At 45.1% G+C, this 21,603-nt stretch overlaps 1 protein-coding gene and 1 pseudogene across 6 annotated transcripts in view; both read left to right on the top strand.

Annotated features, from left to right (window-relative positions):
• Positions 1 to 21,603, top strand: part of SYCP2L (synaptonemal complex protein 2 like) — a 905,846-nt gene that overhangs the window by 571,328 nt on the left and 312,915 nt on the right. The gene's annotated exons all lie outside the window — the stretch shown is intronic.
• On the top strand, positions 5,120 to 5,237 carry LOC134930134 (5S ribosomal RNA; annotated as a pseudogene).

The raw sequence follows: 21,603 nt of genomic DNA on the forward strand, positions 1-21,603 counted from the left end.
ATACCTTGTCTGCTGAAATTGATACACTGGATAAGGATACCGTTTTATTGACCTTGGGTCATATTAGGGATGCTGTCCTATATATGAGAGATGCTCAGAGAGACGTTGGCCTAATGGGTTCCAGAGCCAACGCCATGGCGATTTCTGCTAGGCGAGCCTTGTGGACCCGACAATGGACGGGTGATGCCGACTCAAAGGAGCATATGGAGGTTTTGCCTTACAAGGGTGAGGAATTATTTGGGGACGGTCTCACGGACCTGGTTTCTACAGCTACTGCAGGTAAATCCACTTTTTTACCTCATGTTTCCTCACAGCAAAAGAAAACGCCACATTATCAGATGCAGTCCTTTCGGTCGCATAAATCCAAGAGAGTACGGGGATCTTCCCTTCTCGCCAGAGGTAAGGGTAGAGGGAAAAAGCTCCCAACTACAACTAGTTCCCAGGAACAGAAGTCCTCCCCGGCTTCTACAAAATCCACCGCATGACGCTGGGGCTCCCCTGAGGGAGTCCGCCCCAGTGGGGGCACGTCTTCGACTTTTCAGCCACGTCTGGATTCAATAGACATTGTTTCCCAGGGTTACAAGCTGGAATTCGAAGAGGTGCATCCTCGCCTGTTTTTCAAATCGGCCTTACCAGCTTCTTCCCCAGAGAGGGAAGTAGTTTTAAAGGCAATTCAAAAATTGTGTCTTTAACAAGTGGTGGTCCAGGTGCCCCTGCTTCAACAGGGGACGGGGTACTACTCAACCCTGTTTGTGGTACCAAAGCCGGATGGTTCGGTCAGACCCATTCTGAATTTAAAATCCTTAAACCTACATTCAAGATGGAATCGCTCAGATCGGTCATCGCCGGCCTGGGGGGGGGGGGGGGATTATATGGTGTCCCTGGACATAAAGGATGCATACCTTCATGTTCCCATATATCCTCCTCATCAGGCGTTCCTGAGATTTGCTGTACAGGATTGTCATTACCAATTTCAGACGTTGCCGTTTGGGCTTTCCACGGCCCTGAGGATTTTCACCAAGGTAATGGCGGAAATGATGGTGCTCCTGTGCAAGCAGGGTGTCACAATTATCCCGTACTTGGACGATCTCCTAATAAAAGCGAGCTCGAGAGAACAGTTGCTGAACAGCATGTCACTTTCCCTGAGGGTGTTGCAACAGCACGGCTGGATTCTCAATCTACCAAAGTCACAGTTGGTTCCAACGACCTGTTTGCCTTTCTTAGGCATAATTCTGGATACGGAACAAAAAAGGTTTTTTTCCCCGATGGAAAAGGTCCAGGACCTCCAGACCGTGGTCAGGGACCTGTTAAAGCCAAAAAGGGTGTCGGTCCATCAATGCACTCGAGTTCTGGGAAAGATGGTTGCGTCTTACGAGGCCATTCCGTTCGGCAGGTTCCATGCGAGGACCTTTCAGTGGGACCTTCTGGACAAGTGGTCCGGGTCACATCTACATATTCATCAGATGATCAGCCTGTCCCCCAGGGCCAGGGTATCTCTCTTGTGGTGGCTGCAGAGTGCTCACCTTCTAGAGGGTCGCAGGTTCGGCATTCAGGACTGGGTTCTGGTGACCACGGACGCGAGCCTCCGAGGCTGGGGAGCAGTCACACAGGGAAGAAACTCCCAGGGTCTGTGGTCAAGCCAGGAGGCTTGTCTGCACATCAACGTACTGGAATTAAGGGCCATATACAACGGCCTACGTCAAGCGGAGACTTTTCTTCGTGACCTACCGGTTCTGATTCAGTCAGACAACGTCACGGCTATGGCTCATGTAAACCGCCAAGGCGGAAAAAGGAGCAGAGTGGCAATGGCAGAGCCACCAGAATTCTTCGCTGGGCGGAAAATCATGTAAGCGCTCCGACAGCAGTCTTCATTCCGGGAGTGGACAACTGGGAAGCAGACTCCCTCAGCAGACACGATCTCCATCCCGGAGAGTGGGGACTTCATCAAGAAGTCTTTGCAGAGATTGCAAGTCAGTGGGGACTGCCTCAAATAGACATGATGGCGTCACGCCTCAACAAAAAGCTCCCGAGGTATTGTGCCCAGGTCAAGGGACCCTCAGGCGGTAGCGGCGGACGCCCTGGTGACCCCGTGGGTGTTCCAGTCGGTCTATGTGTTCCCTCCTCCTCTTCTCATCTCAAAAATATTGAGAATCATAAGACGAAAAGGAGTACAGGCAATTCTCATTGTTCCAGATTGGCCTCGAAGGGCCTGGTATCCGGAGCTGCAGGAAATGCTCACAGAAGATCCGAGGCCTCTTCCTTTCAGAGAGGACCTGTTGCAACAGGGGCCCTGTCTGTTCCAAGACTTATCGCGGCTGCGTTTGACGGCATGGCGGTTGAATGCCGGATCCTAGCTGAAAAGGGCATTCCGGATGAGGTCATTCCTACTCTGATAAGGGCTAGGAAGGACGTGACAGCGAAACATTATCACCGTATCTGGAGGAAGTATGTGTCTTGGTGTGAGACCAAGAATGCTCCTTCGGAGGAATTCCATCTGGGCCGTTTTCTCCACTTCCTACAGACTGGAGTGAATTTGGGCCTAAAATTAGGCTCCATTAAGGTACAGATTTCGGCCCTATTTTCTTTCAGAAGGAATTGGCTTCTCTTCCAGAAGTCCAGACTTTTGTGAAGGGAGTGCTGCATATCCAGCCTCCTTTTGTGCCCCCTGTGGCACCATGGGACCTTAACGTGGTGTTACAGTTCCTTAAGTCTCATTGGTTTGATCCTCTTCAAACCATGGAATTAAAATATCTCACTTGGAAAGTGGTTATGTTGTTGGCCTTGGCGTCTGCAAGGCGAGTGTCTGAGTTGGCGGCTTTATCTCACAAAAGCCCCTATCTGATTTTCCATGTGGACAGAGCTGAGTTGCGAACTCGTTCTCAATTTTTGCCCAAGGTGGTTTCCTCTTTTCATATGAACCAACCTATTGTGGTGCCTGTGGCTACGGGAGATTTGGAGGATTCCAACTCCCTGGATGTGGTCAGGGCCTTAAAAGTTTACGTAGCCAGGACGGCTCGAATTAGGAAAACAGAAGCTCTGTTTGTCCTGTATGCAGCCAACAAGGTTGGCGCTCCTGCTTCTAAGCAGACTATTGCTCGCTGGATCTGTAACACGATTCAGCAGGCTCATTCTACGGCTGGATTGCCGTTACCTACTTCGGTGAAGTCCCATTCCACTAGGAAGGTGGGATCTTCTTGGGCGGCTGCCCGAGGTGTCTCGGCTTTACAGCTTTGCCGAGCGGCGACTTGGTCGGGTTCAAACACTTTTGCTAAATTCTACAAGTTTGATACCCTGGCTGAGGAGGACCTCATGTTTGCTCAATCGGTGCTGCAGAGTCATCCGCACTCTCCCGCCCGTTTGGGAGCTTTGGTATAATCAGAAAAAGGATTGGTAGAGTCTGCACAGGATCACTCAATCTAAGTGTTTGATATTTTAGGATAATATCATTAAAGCAATAGCTCTAGTATAAACCAACTTCTGGCCAATGTACAAAACAAATAATTGATATGAGGCGCTGGGTTGGTGGTGCTCCCAGAAATAGTTCAGTAAACTAATGGTAAAAAATGGTTCCCGTATAGTACCGGAGCCAAGAGAAAAAAGAAAGACTATGGGGTATATTTACTAAAATTCGTGTTTTTCCGTTTGAGGTCAAAGTTCAATCACGATTGACATCGAAAGTGTAAAATTGCAACTTTTTGAATTTAGTACGACTAATTTACTAAGCTGTCGTATTCTGCACTTTCGGATTTACCGATGTCGATGTCATTCGTTTTTTTAGGCAGTGTTTTACGTGAGTGACTTGTAAAACACTGCCGACTTTAATACAATGAATCTCGGCCGGATCTGAGAGATCCGTGCTGGGCTTCATTGTGCACCTTTTTAAAAAATAAAATCAGTGTTAAAATCCCCAAAAAAATTGCGTGGGGTCCCCCCTCCTAAGCCAAACCAGCCTCGGGCTCTTTGAGCCGGTCCTGTTTGCAAAAATACGGGGGGGAAAATGTCAGGGGTTCCCCCATATTTAAACAACCAGCATCGGGCTCTGCGCCTGGTCCTGGTTCCAAAAATACGGGGGACAAAAAGCGTAGGGGTCCCCCGTATTTCTGAAACCAGCACCGGGCTCCACTAGCCAGATACATAATGCCACAGCCGGGGGACACTTTTATATAGGTCCCGGCGGCCCTGGCATTACATAACCAACTAGTCACCGCTGGCCGGGGTACCCTGGAGGAGTGGGGACCCCTTCAATCAAGGGGTCCCCCCCCTCCAGCCACCCAAGGGCCAGGGGTGAAGCCCGAGGCTGTCCCCCCCATCCAAGGGCTGCGGATGGGAGGCTGATAGCCGTTTTGTTAAAAAATTAATATTGTTTTAAGTAGCAGTACTACAAGTCCCAGCAAGCCTCCCCCGCAAGCTGGTACTTGGAGAACCACAAGTACCAGCATGCGGTGGAAAACCGGGCACGCTGGTACCTGTAGTACTAATACTAAAAAAATACCCAAATAAAAACATAAGACACACACCTTGAAAGTAAAACTTTAATGCATACATCCACACCTCCATATACACATACTTACCTATGTTCACACGAGGGTCGGTCCTCTTCTCCATGTAGAATCCATGGTGTACCTGTTGAAAAAATTATACTCACAAAATCCAGTGTAGAAGGCTCCTCTTGTAATCCATTTGTAATCCAGGTACTTGGCAAAATAAAAAAAACGGACACCCGACCTCGCACTGAAAGGGGCCCCATGTTTTCACATGGGGCCCCTTTCCCCGAATGCCAGAAACCCCCTCTGACTTATGTCTAAGAGGGTTCCATCAGCCAATCAGGGAGCGCCACATTGTGGCACCCTCCTGATTGGCTGTGTGCTCCTGTACTGTATGACAGGCAGCACCCGGCAGTGTTACAATGTAGCGCCTATGCGCTCCATTGTAACCAATGGTGGGAACTTTGTGGTCAGCGGTTGACCGAAAGTAACCTCACCGCTGACCGCAAAGTTCCCACCATTGGTTATAATGGAGCGCATAGGCACCAGGAACTTTGGATTTCTACAAGAAAATTTGGGAATTCCCTCGGAGTCTAGGATACAAAGTTCCTGGTGTCATCAGGAGTGATATATCTACCTGCGGTCAAACCAAACTGAGTATGCCCAACCTCGTCTGATCTTGGAAGCCAAGCACTGTGGGCCAGGTCAGTACCTGGTTGGGAGACCACCAGGGAATACCGGGTACTGCAGGTATTTTTATCCAAACCTAGGACATAGGACTTGGAATCATAATCTTCTATCTTTCCCCTTTTTGTAAATCCTGATTCAGTCAGGAATTAGGGTGGAGCCTGCTACATATCATACTGTAGATTTTTCTTCCTGGTATATTCTTACTATATGTTATACTGTTATAATTTCAGGAAGAAGATTTTATACAAACAGATAAGATTCACACAATTTTCATTTTTGGAGACACATACATATTTTCGTTCATAGAGCCATTACGCCAAACAGAAATTACATCATGTGATGTGCATTTGGATTAATAATGTTATCTTTAATTGTTAGAATTTCTCTTTTTTTCTCTTTTTGCCTCATAACTATTATTTTAAGAAGGTTGATAATAAAAGTTATATCTTAAACAGAACACATCATTCCATTTTCAACAAAAGTGTGCCCCAGAAAAGACGCACAGTCTTTCTTTTTTCTCTTGGCTCCGGTACTATACGGGAACCATTTTTTACCATTTAGCTTTGGTATCCCCATGGTCCTTACGGAGCCCCCAGCATCCTCTAGGACGTAAGAGAAAATAAGATTTTAAACCTACCTGTAAATCTTTTTCTCCTAGTTCGTAGAGGATGCTGGGCGCCCGTCCCAGTGCGGACAACATTCTGCAAGACTTGTATATAGTTATTTGCTTGCATAAGGGTTATGTTACAGTTTTGTTCAGTCTTTGACTGATGCTGTTCTGTTTCATACTGTTGACTGGTTCGTATATTCCAGGTTATTTGGTGTGGGCTGGTGTGAATCTTGCCCTTGGATTAAAAAAATCCTCTCCTCGTACTGTCCGTCTCCTCTGGGCACAGTTTCTCTAACTGAGGTCTGGAGGAGGGGCATAGAGGGAGGAGCCAGTGCACACCCATTCTAAAGTTTCTTTATAGTGCCCATGTCTCCTGCGGAGCCGAGCTATTCTCCATGGTCCTTACGGAGTCCCCAGCATCCTCTACGGACTAGGAGAAAAAGATTTACCGGTAGGTTTAAAATCTTATTTTTTGGTGTTATATAGGGAGTCCCGTTGATATGTTTCAACTTCTTTAATTGATTTTTTTATCAATCTATTGCTGTACCCTCTTTTTTTTAAACGTACACTCAGTACTTCCTGTCTGGTGTGGAAAGTGTCTTCATTGGAACAGTTTCTCTTTATTCTTAATAATTCTCCTTTCGGGATTCCTCTGATGGTAGCCGGGAGATGAGAGCTAGTTGAGTGTAACTGACTATTGGTAGCTGTATGTTTTCTATAAAGATCTGTTGATATATTTCCCTCTTCATCAATATGAATGGTTATATCTAGAAAGTTGATGGATTCTTGACTCGCTTCCAAAGTCAGTTTTAAGTTTAAGTTGTTGGTATTCAGAATATTAATGAATTCACTCAACTCTCTGGAGGGGCCTTCCCATAATATCAGGATATCATCGATATATCTTAAATATACTAGTATGTTATCAGTATATTTTTCTAACGATTCCTGGAAGACCACCTCCCTCTCCCACCACCCCAGGTAGAGGTTGGCGTACGTGGGGCACAAGCTGTCCCCATCGCCGTCCCTCTCACCTGGAGGTAGTGGCGCTCGTTATACATGTGAAGTAGTTATGGGATAATATGAATCTCAGTAATGCTACAAGGAAGTCACTATGATCACTTTGGGCCTCCATATTTAAAAAGTATTTGGTGGCATCGATACCGCGATCATGATGGATGCTTGTATAAAGACTCTCTACATCACATGTGACGAGCCATACTCCCGGACTGACATTTAGGTTGTTCAATTTGTTGAGGACATCCATCGTATCTCGCACATAGGAGGGGAGAGTAACAACATGTTTACGTAAATAATGATCTACGTGAATGCTTGCATTTTCCGTCAGACTGCCCATCCCTGATAGAATGGGTCTGCCTGGTGGCTTTTTTTTTTTATTTTTGTGTACCTTAGGCAGAAGGTATAGTGTCAGTGTTTTGGGCTTATGTGTATTCAAAAAGTCAAAATCCGTTTTAGTAATAACATTGTTGGTATATGCTACTTGAACCATATTGTTATATTGTTGAAGAAATTTATTAGTGGGATTGAAATGTATTATGTGTGTGTGTGTGTGTGTGTGTGTGTGTGTGTGTGTGTGTGTGTGTGTACAAATGTTATGAAACATATATACCATTGTAACAATTTATTCCACTTATGAGAGAGGCTTGGATACAATCAATTAGATGAGAGGATATATAGTGATTTAGTAACCATACCTGAGACGTTATTAGTATCACGGGACAATGGAGAGACTATTATGTTACACACATCCATTGGTATAGGAAGACAGTTTACTTAAATGAACTCATCTATATTATGTTTATCTAGCAGAACCTGACTAGAACACATGTTAAATAGTAGGGATGAAATAAATGTACTATGTATGTCACAATGCTTTTGGACTAAAAACATATATATTAGGAAATGACTAAATATTACCTTTAATACTTGAAATACGCTGTATAAGTTATAACACATTGAAATCATATCAGCCATTCAAGTAGCTGTGAAGGCTAAAAGGCTAAAATACTACACCACTGAATTGTTACAGATTTAATGTGATTGATCTGATGCTGCTGCTGCCGCTGTTCCCCCTCTTGGTGGGTGGGAGTGGTCAGGGAGATGCCAGTCAAGTGACGCTTCAGATGAATCTGATCAGATACATCTGAAGTAAAAAAAACAATCCGATGTGCACCTGTTTTCTTCAGATTCAGATAAATAGTTGGGGCAGCCTCAGAGATCTGTAGTTCAGACATATCTGACACGGGAGTGAGCATTGGATCTGAAGAGCCATCCAATGTGACACTTTTCTTCAGATATGACGGTCAGATGCATCGAAATCTGAAGAAAACTGCCCAAATCTGACTAGTGGATGGGGGCTTTAACATTCAGTGAGATGTGAGCAGCGTCATGCCCTAGTGGAATATTAGACATTGTAACAAATATAACTGGTAACATTAGAGAGCTTGGTAGCAGCAATATACCTCACTGGCATATTTAATTTAGTATATTGTAGCAAACTCACTGGCAACATTTATAAGCCTGCTAGCAGCTGACGTATGTTAACAAATATAAAAGCCACTAGTGAGACAGCACAGTGAAATATATATGAAATAACCTAGTATTAGTTGACATCAAGGCTTGGAATATTTTGGGTCTATGTAACAGTACAATTTATATACCTTAAATTCATTATTTGACAAACTAAATTCATCCCTATATGAGTGTGTTATATTTAATATACATAGACTTGGACTTGTCAGGCCTGACATATAATGATATTTAACAAAAACCCTCCTCATTTACATAGTGGGATAATATATATTGCCATTAAATAAATTGTCTTACCATTAACCACTGAATCTAGATTATTAAAGTATTACTACTACCATATATACCGAAAACAGGACTATTATAACCTTATATGGTAGTCAAATCACACTGTAAGACAAATGGTATCCGGACTCCAGGTCGACAACAAAAATGTCGACACGCCTTAGGCCGACGCCAATTGGTCGACACACCTTAGGTCGACATGAATTTTTCACAATTTTTTTCTTTTTTGGAACCTTTTCATGCTTAACGATCCACATGGACTACGATTGGAACGGTAATCTGTGCCAAGCGGAGCGGAGCGAAGGCACCATGCCCGAAGCATGGCGAGCGAAGCGGTGCACTAATTGGGGTTCCCTGTCACTCTACGAAGAAAACGACACCAAAAAAACATTAAAAAACTCATGTTGACCTTTTTCCATGTCGACCGTGTTCCTGTCGACCTTTTGTCCATGTCGACCTAAGGTGTGTCGACCTAATGTGTGTTGACCTTTTTGTTGTCAAGCTGGAGTCCCAGACAAATAAGGATCATTTCCTTTAACGGTGTGAGTAATGAATGTGATGCTTTGATATACAGTAATTTACTCTCTAGTGAAAATGGTTTGAATCATCTGAATAAGAATCAAGTTGTGTTGATAGGCAGTTTGCCATCTAATAAAATTGGGGTTGGCATACCCCTAATGAAAGCAAAATACTAATATAAGTGGGTTGCAACACTTGAAAACTGGAACCGCTATATTCCTTAAGAACAACCCCACCTATCAGCTCAAATTGGAATAAATATTTCCATTTCAGGATCACTATTTTCGTTTCAGAAATTCTCTAATAAACCTAATGTCGCCGATATATGGGGACTTACCTCCCAGCGATTTGTGACCTGGAATATGCACATAGGGAATTTGTAAAAATAAAGATTCAGTGGGAGATGAGATAGAGTTAGTTATTTGAGATATTATAATAACAAAATAATTGACTAGTGGCAATATATAGCTTCATACAGCAATTTTGAGGAGATTCTATATTGAAAAACACACGTAGACACGCTTTTTAAATCTTCACATTTTTCCATTTTCTTTATTTCACATACATGTTAGTCCTTGTCATTTTTAACTTCTATGTTTCACTGTAGTCCGGATCAATCATTCATAATACATTTGTCATTTTTAATGTATATTCAATAAAGGTTTTATTTTAGTATAATTCTATTCTTAGTTAGTGCGTCAATACTACAGATTCTTTCTGTTTCCTTCTCTCCCAAACTCTATTATCTCCGCTTCGCACTGCAGGACTGTCCTTTCCAGTTCCAGGCCCTGCTATTCGGCCTCTCCACAGCACCGAGGGTGTTTACGAAGGTGATGGCGGAAATTATGATTCTCCTCCGCAAGCAGGGGATGAACATCATTCCATATCTGGATGATCTGCTGATAAAGGCATCGTCCAAGGAGAAGCTGCTGCAGTCCATTGAATCTCCCAAAATCACATTTGGAACCAACCAGGAGGTTGTCCTTTCTGGGAATGATCCTCGACACGGAAGTGCAGAGGGTGTTTCTTCCAGAGGAAAAAGCGTTGGTGATACAAACAATGGTTCGGGATGTCCTGAAGCCAGCCCGGGTGTCGGTTCATCAGTGCATTCGCCTACTGGGTAAGATGGTTACGAGGTTACGAGGCTCTGCAGTACGGTAGGTTTCATGGTAACGAGGCTCTGGAGTACGGTAGGTTTCATGCTCTGTCCTTCCAACTGGATCTCCTGGACAAGGGGTCGGGATCTCATCTACACATGCACCAGAGAATACGTCTGTCGCCAAAGGCCAGGATTTCACTCCTCTGGTGGCTGCAATTATCTCACCTTCTGGAGGGCCGCAGGTTTGGGATTCAGGACTGGATCCTTCTAACTACGGATGCAAATCTCCGGGGCTGGGGCGCAGTCACTTATGGGGAAACCTTTCACATATCAGGTATGGTTCACAAAGACTGGCGTATAGCAGAAGTAGTGCCTATATTCAAAAAGGGAAGTAAAGCTGAACCAGGTAATTATAGACCAGTTAGTCTTACATCTATAGTGGGGAAAGTATTGGAAGGTATTCTAAGAGATAGTATTCAGAGGTTCCTTGAAGTCAATAAGGTCATTAAAAGGAATCAACATGGGTTTATGAAGGACAGATTATGAAACAGTAAGCGCAAACCTAGATCAGGGTAAAGAGGTGGATGTAATCTTTTTAGATTTTGCCAAAGCGTTCGACACTGTACCACACATGAGACTGATCTACAAGCTACAAGAATCAGGGCTAGGAAGCACAATATGCACTTGGGTCAAAAACTGGTTAGATAATAGGGAGCAGCGCGTTGTGGTTAATGGATCTTTTTCAACCTGGACTAAAGTGCTAAGTGGTGTGCCGCAAGGCTCAGTATTAGGACCGCTATTGTTCAATATTTTCATTAACGACCTAACAAGGTCTAGAGAGCATGGTGTCAATTTTTGCAGACTATACCAAATTGTGTAAAGTGATAAATGCAGAGGGGGATGCTGAGTCGCTTCAGAATGACTTATTTAAATTAGAAGCTTGGGCAGCGAAATGGAGAATGCGCTTCAATACAGACAAGTGTAAGGTAATGTACTGTGGTAGCAAGAACAAAAATAACACCTACCTACTAAATGGGGTAAAATTAGGGGATTCTGTACTGGAAAAGGACTTGGGTGTCCTCATAGATAGCAAACTAAGCAGTAGTACCCAAAGTAGGACTGCAGCAAAGAAGGCTAATAAGATATTAGCATGCATAAAAACGGGGAATTGATGCTAGGGACGAGAGTATTATACTCCCGTTATATAAATCACTTGTGAGGCCACACCTTGAATACTGTGTACAATTCTGGGCACCTTACTACAAAAAGGATATCCTGGAGCTAGAAAAGGTTCAAAGGCGGGCGACCAAACTAATTAAGGGTATGGAGACGCTGGAATACAAGGAAAGGCTTGAAAGACTAGGCATGTTTACATTGGAAAAGCGGAGACTAAGAGGGGATATGATCAACATCTACAAATATATAAGGGGACAATACACAGAGCTTGCACGGGACCTGTTTTTGGTTAGATCAACACAGAGGACTCGTGGACACTCGCTCAGGTTAGAGGAGAGGAGATTCCACACAATACGGCGTAAAGGCTTTTTTACGGTAAGGACGATACGTGTTTGGAATTCCCTGCCTGAGGGAGTTGTAATGGCCAACTCAGTCAACACCTTTAAGAATGGGTTAGATAAATTCATAATGGATAAGGCTATCCAAGGTTACGGGGCATAGTCACGCACTATGGTTATTATAAAAAAGAGGGGTTAATCGGAACGGCAGTCAGCTACTTCAGTCAAAATTTTATACAAAATAATTGTGCATAGGAGACCACAAATAGGTTGAACCCGATGGACAATTGTCTTTTTTCAACCTTAGATACTATGTTACTGTGTTACTATGTATGTGGTGAAGTCTGGACGCTGGCCTGCCGATAAACATTCTGGAACTAAGAGCCATCTACAACGGTCTTCTCCAATCGGCTCATCATCTGAGAAATCGGGCCATTAAAGTGCAGTCGGACATTGTAACGACAGTGGCTTACATAAACCGACAGGGCGGAACGAAGAGCAGAGCGGAGGTAACAATACTCCTTTGGGCAGAAAAACACGCATTGGCGCTGTCAGCAATCTTCATTCCAGGAGTAGACAACTGGGAAGCAGACTTCCTCACCAGACACGACATCCAGAGGTGTTCAAAGATATAACAGACCTTTGGGGATTACCCCAAATAGACATTATGGCCTCCCGTCTCAACAAGAAGCTTCGGCGTTATTGTTCCAGGTCGATGGACCCACAGGCAGTGGCAGTGGACGCCCTGGTGTCTCCGTGGGTGTTCCAGTAAGTGTACGTGTTTCCACCACTCCCACTCATCCCACGAATCCTAAAGCTCATAAGGAGAACAAGGGTACAAGCGATCCTCATTACCATCGTATTTGGAAAAAATTTGTGTCTTGGTGTGAGACCAAGAAGTTTCCTATGGTGGAGTTTCAACTGGGACGGTTTCTCCTCTTCCTGCAGGCAGGTGTGGATATGGGCCTGAGGTTGGGATCTGTGAAGGTCCAGATTTCGGCCCTATCCATTTTCTTCCAGAAACAATTGGCTGCCCTCCCTGAGGTTCAGACCTTTTTGAAGGGAGTTCTGCACATCCAGCCTCCCTTTGTACCGCCTACGGCGCCATGGGATCTTAACGTGGTGTTGCAGTTTCTCCAGTCTGACTGGTTTGAGCCTCTGCAAGAGGTAGAGGTCAAGTTTCTTACGTGGAAGGCTGTCACTTTGTTGGCCTTAGCTTCTGCTAGACATGTGTCGGAGTTGGGGGCTTTGTCTTGTAAGAGCCTCTACTTGATCTTCCATGAAGATAGAGCTGAGCTCCGGACACGTCAACAGTTTCTACTGAAGTTTGTGTCGGCATTTCATATCAACCAACCTATTGTGGTGCCGGTAGCTACTGACTCCTCAATTTCACCTAAGTCCTTAGATGTGGTAAGGGCTCTGAAAATCAATGTGAAGAGGACTGCTCGTCACAGAAAATAGGACTCTTTTTGTCCTATATGATCCCAAGAAAATTGGGTTTCCTGCTTCTAAGCAGACTATCTCTCACTGGATCAGGTTCACTATCCAGCATGCGTATTCTACGCCGGGATTGCCGTGTCCTACGTCTGTTAAGGCCCACTCTACTCGTAAGGTGTGGTCTTCCTGGGCGGCTGCCTGGGGTGTTTCTGCATTACAATTTTGCCAAGCAGCAACTTAGTCTGGGTCGAACACGTTTGCAAAGTTCTGCAAGTTCGATACTTTGGCCTCTGATGATCTGAAGTTCAGTCAATCAGTTTTGCAGGAGCCTCCGCGCTCTCCCTCCCGTTCTGGGAGCTTTGGTACATCCCAATGGTACTAATGTGGACCCCAGCATTCTCTAGGACGTAAGAGAAAATAGGATTTTAATTACCTACCGGTAAATCCTTTTCTCGTAGTCCGTAGAGGATGCTGGGCGCTCGCCCAGCGCTTCGTTTTCCTGCAGTTATCTGGTTCTGTACAACTTTGTTGTTAGTTATGTACTGCATTATTACAAGGTATGTAATGTTTCAGCTGTTGCTGAATTTTTCAAGCTCGTTAGCTTGATGTGCCTTGTATGTGTGAGCTGGTATGAATCTCGCCACTATCTTTATATAATCCTTCTCTCGAAGATGTCCGTCTCCTCGGGCACAGTTTCTAGTCTGAGTCTAGTAGGAGGGGCATAGAGGGAGGAGCCAGCCCACATTTTCAAACTCTTAAATTGCCAATGGCTCCTGATGGACCGTCTATACCCAATGGTACTAATTTGGAACCCAGCATCCTCTACGGACTACGAGAAAAGGATTTACCGGTAGGTAATTAAAATCCTATTATTTGCAGCTAACCTCTGAAAATGTGTTTTTTGGGGAAAATAGCTGTAAATATTGTTTGACAAATGGGCCACTTAGTCCCCTTTTTTTTATCAAGATCCAGTTTATGGATCCTCTATATCAGTACATCCGAAAGTTTTTTGAATCATGACACCCGAGAGTATTTTTTTACGGTAACTGAATTTGCAGAACACCTAAAAAATGTGGTATCTCCTTGTGCAGAAATTCTTAAATGAACCACCAAGACCTACCATCCCAGTTCTTCTTAGACAGTCATTATCTAAACAGGCAATACAATATATCTTCTGAAATGTAGGCGGCAACTATCAGATGCCAGTGAGGTCCCAGGCTTACAGCTTTTGGGTTTAATAATCATCTGCCAGCCCTCACTGTACACTATTTAATCAAATTCCCTATATTATTTAGTTTACATTGAGTGCCAATAGGTGGTGTTATCCACACCCAGTGGTGGTGCTAGACACGCCCCTCCAATCGTGCACTTCCTATTAAAATGTGCTGCGTACGCCTATGCTTGCCATATGTTTAGGCTAACAATACTATCCCTTTAAACTGGGACACATGAATTCCACAGGTTCTTTGGATGTCTGACTTCAAGTCTGTATTTTACCTTGTTTTATTCAGCCACAGAACCTGTGGAATTCATGAGCATCCTGGTTTAAAAGGTTAGTATGGTAAGCATATGTATTTTGAATGTCCTGTCAACCTCCAAGAACTTTATGAAGACATAAATATTTTGCCTGACTATCCTGTCACATTTCTGAGTGAATGGATGAACTCTGCATATTACACTACTGTTTTAACAGGTAGTACCTAACTGAGCAGGAAAGAATACTGGTTAGGCCTGTACCTGCCCCCAACATCGGAGGTTAAGCTGAACATCCGTTACGTCTCATACCTTTTTCAGACTAACAAAAATATCCCAGGTTATTGAGGGTGAACAGGCTTCAGCCCGGGATTTTACTTAGTCTGAAAGGTTGTGGTGCAGTGTGAACGGTAACCCTGGTTGATAATACCCGTTCACACCATAGAAAGTCGGTGCTTGGAGGTGATCTCGTATTCAAGTACCGGCACTGCATCTGTGTACATTGCCATCACCGAGCTGGCAATAAGCCGGGTCCTGCCGCAAATCTGGAAGGGATCTCTGCTGGGTTGCACCCGTGTGACCTGGCTTTTGTAATCTGAAAGGGTTATTACTACTTGTCAAAGCTCACTTTTGAAATTTCAGTGAGTCTGCACTGTACCCAGAGTTATACTGACTCCCTTACTAGATATTTACACGGTAGCGACGTTTGGGAGCCGCAAGCACAGTGAAATTATCCATAGCAGAGACCAGTCATACAGTAATACATTAACTGTCCTTTACTGAGAATCTTGAGACCTAGTCCTTTTATTTATTAGAGGTGATTTCCCCCCAACTGTCGGAAACCTCCTGATCTCTGGACAGTAACCTATCGGATAAGTAAACTTTGCAATTTAACTATACTTTCTCCAGCTGGGTCCACAGGTTATCCACAGTATAACAATGGGATATAGAGCGACAGCGGATTGGTACCAAACAATCACAAGCTTTCAGGCCTCCCAGGATGCAACGGGCTCGTCCATATATCCCCGCCCACTGGCTCAGACAAATCAGTTTTTTGTTTGGTATGGCAGGAGTCGGACCATGGTCACAGGACTGCTGTGTTTGGCAGCCCTAAGATTTTTTTATTTTATTTTTTTAGTCTTACTACATTGTTTTTGAGTGATCTTTCCTAACAGCGTCTTACATGCATATTGGAAAGAGTCGCTCCAACAACTCTCCGCTGGGTCGCAACAACGCTTACCCACGGTACAAGTGCTGTCTCGACGAGCGCCTGTGTCGGATATACTAGCAGGTCCAGCAGACGTTACCAGGCTGTGGCCGGAGCATGGGGAGAAGGTAAGGCATCTGTTACACTTAGAAGGGTAATACGGACACAGCCGCACTGTTTTGGGAGGAGACTACCAAACAGTAGCTGGCGCGCCGCCACCACGGGTTCTCCAGCGCTAGGTCTTAGGGATCAAAAGGCGCCAGGATTAGTTTGAGGCTGCGATCCCTAGGGTTTATGTCAGCGGTGTGGAGTCAGACGCTCTCCTGGTCTCCCCTCCCCCCAGTTCATGACCAGTTTCCGTGCGTCTCCCACCATGAACTGATTGCCTCACTTCTGTCTCAGACGCTGCCACGAGGGGTCTCGGTCGCAGCATAGGCCGCTGCATCTGTGCGCACTAAGGTTACCGCTAGGAGATTGGGTTGCAGACGGATGCGTCTGCATGCACTGGCGTTCACTGAGCGTCTGTGTCCACTAAAAAGTTACCGGAGCGGCAGTGTACACTAGTAGCGTCTGGATCCACTCAGCTTTCGCGAACGTATTGATCGATCCTGGAAGTGGGGTGAGTCTCCCTGTATCCCACTCTACGGAGTAAGGGTTATGCAGCAGTAAATTTCTATCTACTTTTGTTAGTATGAATAGTTAACTTTAGTGCCTATTGCCTTTGAGTTTGTGTACATTACTGTGGTTTTCTTCGCAATGCGTCTGAATACGTTAAATAACTATAGAACATAATTCCGTAAATGTACTACTACATACTTGAAATGTGTTCGTAGTTGATAATATGCTCATATGACTAATATATAACGTGACTGACTGCTAGTGTGATTGCTGACTTTATATGTTTGTCAGTGTCTCTTCTGAGCCTCAATGCTGGTGCTTGGGTTGGGGTCAGATTGATATTACTTTAATACAGTAAAGTGATTACAGTCACAGATTGTGTAAAGCTGATTATTTATCATGTCTAAGAGCGGCAAAGGTGACGAGGTTATATTAACAGTAACACCAACACTTATAACATTTTTATTCTGTAAGGTGGCATTATCAGCTCAGCATCTGGCACATGATGAGTTATGTGCAAATTGTTTTGCGTATCAGCAGATTGCAAGGCAGATCCCTGTTCAACGACAAATAGATCCACCTTGGGCTATGTTTGCACAAACCTTTTCCAGTATAGCTGACAGGTTGGTCCCTACAGCTTCAACCTCAGGAATAGGGTATACTATTAACCCATACATGCAACTCCCGTCTTATGGTATAGCCCCGACAGCTACTACAAATCAACAAGCTGATAAACCAAGGGTAAATATATCATCAAATTCACAGGCTACACAGAATGATACATCAGATGAGGATAGCTCCATTTAATCTACTTCCCCATATCATGGCCGCAACTAGGGGAAGGGGGTCTAAGGGGGCAGGCGCCTCGGGTGCAGAATCTGAGAGGGCGTAGAGATGGGTACTAGATGGGTACTCTGCCTCCTCTCCTTCCTCTCAGCCCTAAGGGGCTACCTTCTGCTGGATCCAAGAATCCTCGCTGCAGGTGCCCGCTCCCCAGCACCACCAATGAAACTCCCCCCTCCCCAGCAACTAGAATGCTAATGAATAAGGCAGGGGCGGTGACCAAGGACTCTCCAGCTGCCCCTTTTTATTTCCCAAGCATTGGTCCATGGCCACCCACACACTCCTGTGCCTGTGTAAGCACGGTCTGCCCCCAGGCATGTTCCCCAGCGCCTCCGCCGCACACAGCTCCACAAGAGGAGGACAGGGCCCTGCCCAGAACCCTCACTGCAGGTCCCTGCTACCCAGTACCACCAATGTGGACTCCTGGAAAACCAACCCCCCCGGCAACTAGAACACTTATTAAAGGGACAGGGGTGACCATTCACACACTCCTGTGCCTTTGTAAACTATGTCTGACCCCGGTCCTGTTCCTCAGGGCCTCCTCTTCCTGCACGTCAGCTCCACCAGGGCGAGACGAAGCAGCAGCAGCCGATAATTAGCCTGGGAACTGAGGTCAGGTCGCTATACACCAGGACAGCTGCTGCCTCGCAAAGTGTGGTCCTAGGTCCGGACTTGCATGTAGGGCTTTGTGGTCCTACAGCAGTTGGCCAGTTGGAGTCTTCCCCCCAGTGTTTGTGATACAGTGATTGCATGGTTTATATCAGGTATATAACACCAGCCAGTCCTAGGGACTCCTCTCTGCAGCCAGGTTAACCCACATTGTGTGTTCCCCTTCCCCAGAAAGTTGGTACAACTTCTCTTTAATTGGTCCTAGGTACTTACTGGCATACTGGGCTTTGTAGTCCTACAGCAGTTGGCCAGTCAGAGTCCCCACAATACTGTGTCTAAGGTGCATGTAAGTTTCTTGTGTTTCTATCCATTTTGTGCTGGATGTACCCTAAGGTGCTGGTTTGCCAACTATTTATTACTGTGGGGGCGCCAAATTACTGCCTTGACCTGGGTGCCAAAAATCCTAGTTTCGGCCCTGCCCATATGAAGAACAGGTAGAAGGTTTTAGCTCAGAGGATATAGCCGAGTTAATTGGAGCAATGAAGGCTATTCTGTCTCTAGAGGATTCAGCAGAGCCAATAATAAAAACTAAAGCACCTGTGTTTAAACGTCCCAAAACAGTTAGGGTTGAGTTTCCAGGGTTAGAAGAACTGTCGGAAATTATGGAGGAAGCTTGGGCTACACCCAATAGGAAATATAGAATTCAAAAAAAATGGGATTCCTATTGACCTTTTTCAACTGGGGACTGTTTAAAAAGAGAAGTGCCTCCTAAGGTATATATATGCACGTCATTCGATTAGTGCGAAAATCTATTTTGCCTTTACCATCAACATCATTAAATGATGGCACAGAGAGGAGAGTGGATGGGTTTTTGAAAAACATTTTTTCTCTGTCAGGGGCAGTCATAAGGCCAGCTATGGCATCGGCCTGGATGGCAAAGGCGGTAGCTGAATGGGCTGACGAACTGGAAAACGGGTTTTCAGCACCTACTAGGGAGCAGGATTCCCATATAGCTCATATGAAACAGGCTGCGTTTTTTTTTTAAGAAGAAGCAGCAATGGATATGGGTACAATTGCTTCCAAAGCATCAGCCTTAACGTTAGCTGCTCGCAGAGCAATTTGGCTACGTACATGGAAAGCTGATTCAGAATCCAAGAAGGTTCTGGAAGCTTTGCCTTTTGTTGGGAACATTCTCTTTGGTAAGGAATTGACAGATATTCTGGAGTCAGAAGCAGGGTCCAAGAAGGTCAGGTTTCCTGCCAGTTATAACCCTAGGCCTAGGGGTTCGGTGTTTCGGCCAATTTGGTGGCAAGGTAAAACAAAAGTCAAAAAGGATTCTAAGCAGACCCAGTACAATAAGTCTGGTAAAGCAAAGAAGCAATGGGCCAGCTTCCAAACCAGAACAGAAACCATCAGCCTGATGGTGCGGGCCTCCACCTGGGGGACCCCAAGGTAGGGGGCCGACTTCTTCAGTTTACACACACATGGCATCAGTCCACGACAGATGCTTGGGTGCAAGAAGTGGTATCTCTGGCTTATGTTTTCCCTTTCAAGAAGCAGCCTCCTCGAAGGTTTTTTTGCACCAGCCTGTCTCGTATAGAGGCGAAGGCCAGAGCACTGCAAGAAGCAGTTCAGAAATTGCTTCAGTCCGGGGTAATTATTCCAGTACCCCCGGCACAACGGGGGCAGGGTTTTTACTCCAACCTATTTTTGGTTCAGAAGCCAAATGGGTCATTCCGGCCAATTCTCAATCTCAAAATGTTAAACAAATACATATGCATCCCAAGGTTCTACATGGAGACGTTATGCTCCATAGTTTTGGCCATGGAACCAGGGGATTACATGGTATCTCTGGATTTACAGGATGCTTACCTGCATGTGCTTATAGCATTGTCCCATCAGTGTTACCTCAGGATCACCATCCTCCAGCAACATTTTCAGTTCCAGGCCTTTCCCTTTGGGTTAGTCACAGCCCCCAGAGTATTTACCAAGATCATGGTGGTTATGGCAGCTTATCTCCGCAAACAGGGGATAAGGATTTTTCCATACCTCGATGATCTTTTAATCCTGGCACAATCACAGGAATTGCTCTTGAGCCATCTCCAACAGACAATAAATTGTCTACAGAAACACGGATGGCTCATAAATTGGGCAAAGTCGTCTCTGATTCCGTCATAACGGATGATTCACTTGGGGGCTGTATTGGATTCAAGTCTGCAGTAAATATTTTTACCTCAGGAAAAGATATCCAAGGTGCAGTTAATGACTCAGGAATTAATACACAGTCAGACAATATCAATCCACGCAGCAATGTGAGTGATGGGGTTGATGGTGTCAACATTCGACATGGTGGAATATGCACAATTCCATTCAAGACCTCTGCAGCATCTGATTCTGACCAGATGGAATGGAATACATCAGACAATGAAGAAACAAATGATGGTACTTTCAGTAAAGGTAAAAAGAAGATTTTGGTACTTACCGATAAATCCATTTCTCTGAATCCTCTAGGGGACACTAAAGTCCTATACAGTAGGGGTGTGAAGCTTGCAACCGGAGGTGTGGCACAATCTAAAATTAGCATTGTCTGCACGGCCGGGTCCTCCCCCTTCACATCCCTCCTCCCTCAGTTTGGAAAATTTGACTGAGAGAATAGGACATGACACTATAGCACATGGCGAGGAACCAAACCGTACAACATATCAAACAGCAACTGAAAAACCAACGCTGTTTGCACGAACTGTTTGAACAAGAACTTTGAACACAGCAGGTTGACAGCACCGAGGCGGGCGTCCAGTGTCCCCTAGAGGATTCAGAGAAATGGATTTATCTGTAAGTACCAAAATCCTCATTTCTCTTTCATCCACTAGGGGACACTGGAGTCCTATACAGTAGGGGAGGTCCCAAAGTTATCCTACAGGGAGGGTGTGCTGTCGGTGGCCTGCAAAACTAAACGTCCGAACTTACCTCCGGACGCAAAGGTATCAAACTTGTAAAATTTTGCGAACGTGTGGGCTGAGGACCACGTTGCCGCTCTGCAAAGTTGAGTAGTGGAAGCACCTCTGGCAGCCGCCCATGAGGCACCCACTGATCGGGTGGTATGAGCACCCATCTGAACCGGAACCTGTTTGCCACAGGAAATATAAGCTTGCCGAATGGCAAGTCTAATCCATCTAGACAAAGACTGCTTAGATGCTGGCCAACCCTTCTTAGGCCCATCATAAAGAACAAACAAATGGTCCGACCTACTGAAGAATGACGTAACCTGTACGTATACCCATAAAGCTCGGACAACATCCAAGGACACGTTCCCATCTGCAAGACCCTGGAAAGATGGGACCACAATTGGCTGGTTTACATAAAACCCCAAAACAACCTTAGGAAGGAAATCTGCTCTTGTACGGAGTTCTGCCCTATCCTCATGAAAAATGAAAAAAAGGACTCTTACACTCAGAAACCCGCCTGGCCGAAGCCAAGGCAAGCAACAGTGTGACCTTCCAAGAGAGATATTTCAAGTCTGGTCCTGCTAACGGCTCAAAAGTTGGTGATCTCAAAAATTCCAACACCAAATTTAAGATCCATGGTGCAGTAGGAGGACGAAAAGGGGGTTTTATACTCAGAACCTCCTGTAAAAAGGTTTGAACCTCTGGTAAGGATGCTAACCGCTG

This window comes from Pseudophryne corroboree, chromosome 5, assembly GCF_028390025.1.
Source record: "Pseudophryne corroboree isolate aPseCor3 chromosome 5, aPseCor3.hap2, whole genome shotgun sequence".
Classification (NCBI taxonomy): domain Eukaryota; kingdom Metazoa; phylum Chordata; class Amphibia; order Anura; family Myobatrachidae; genus Pseudophryne; species Pseudophryne corroboree.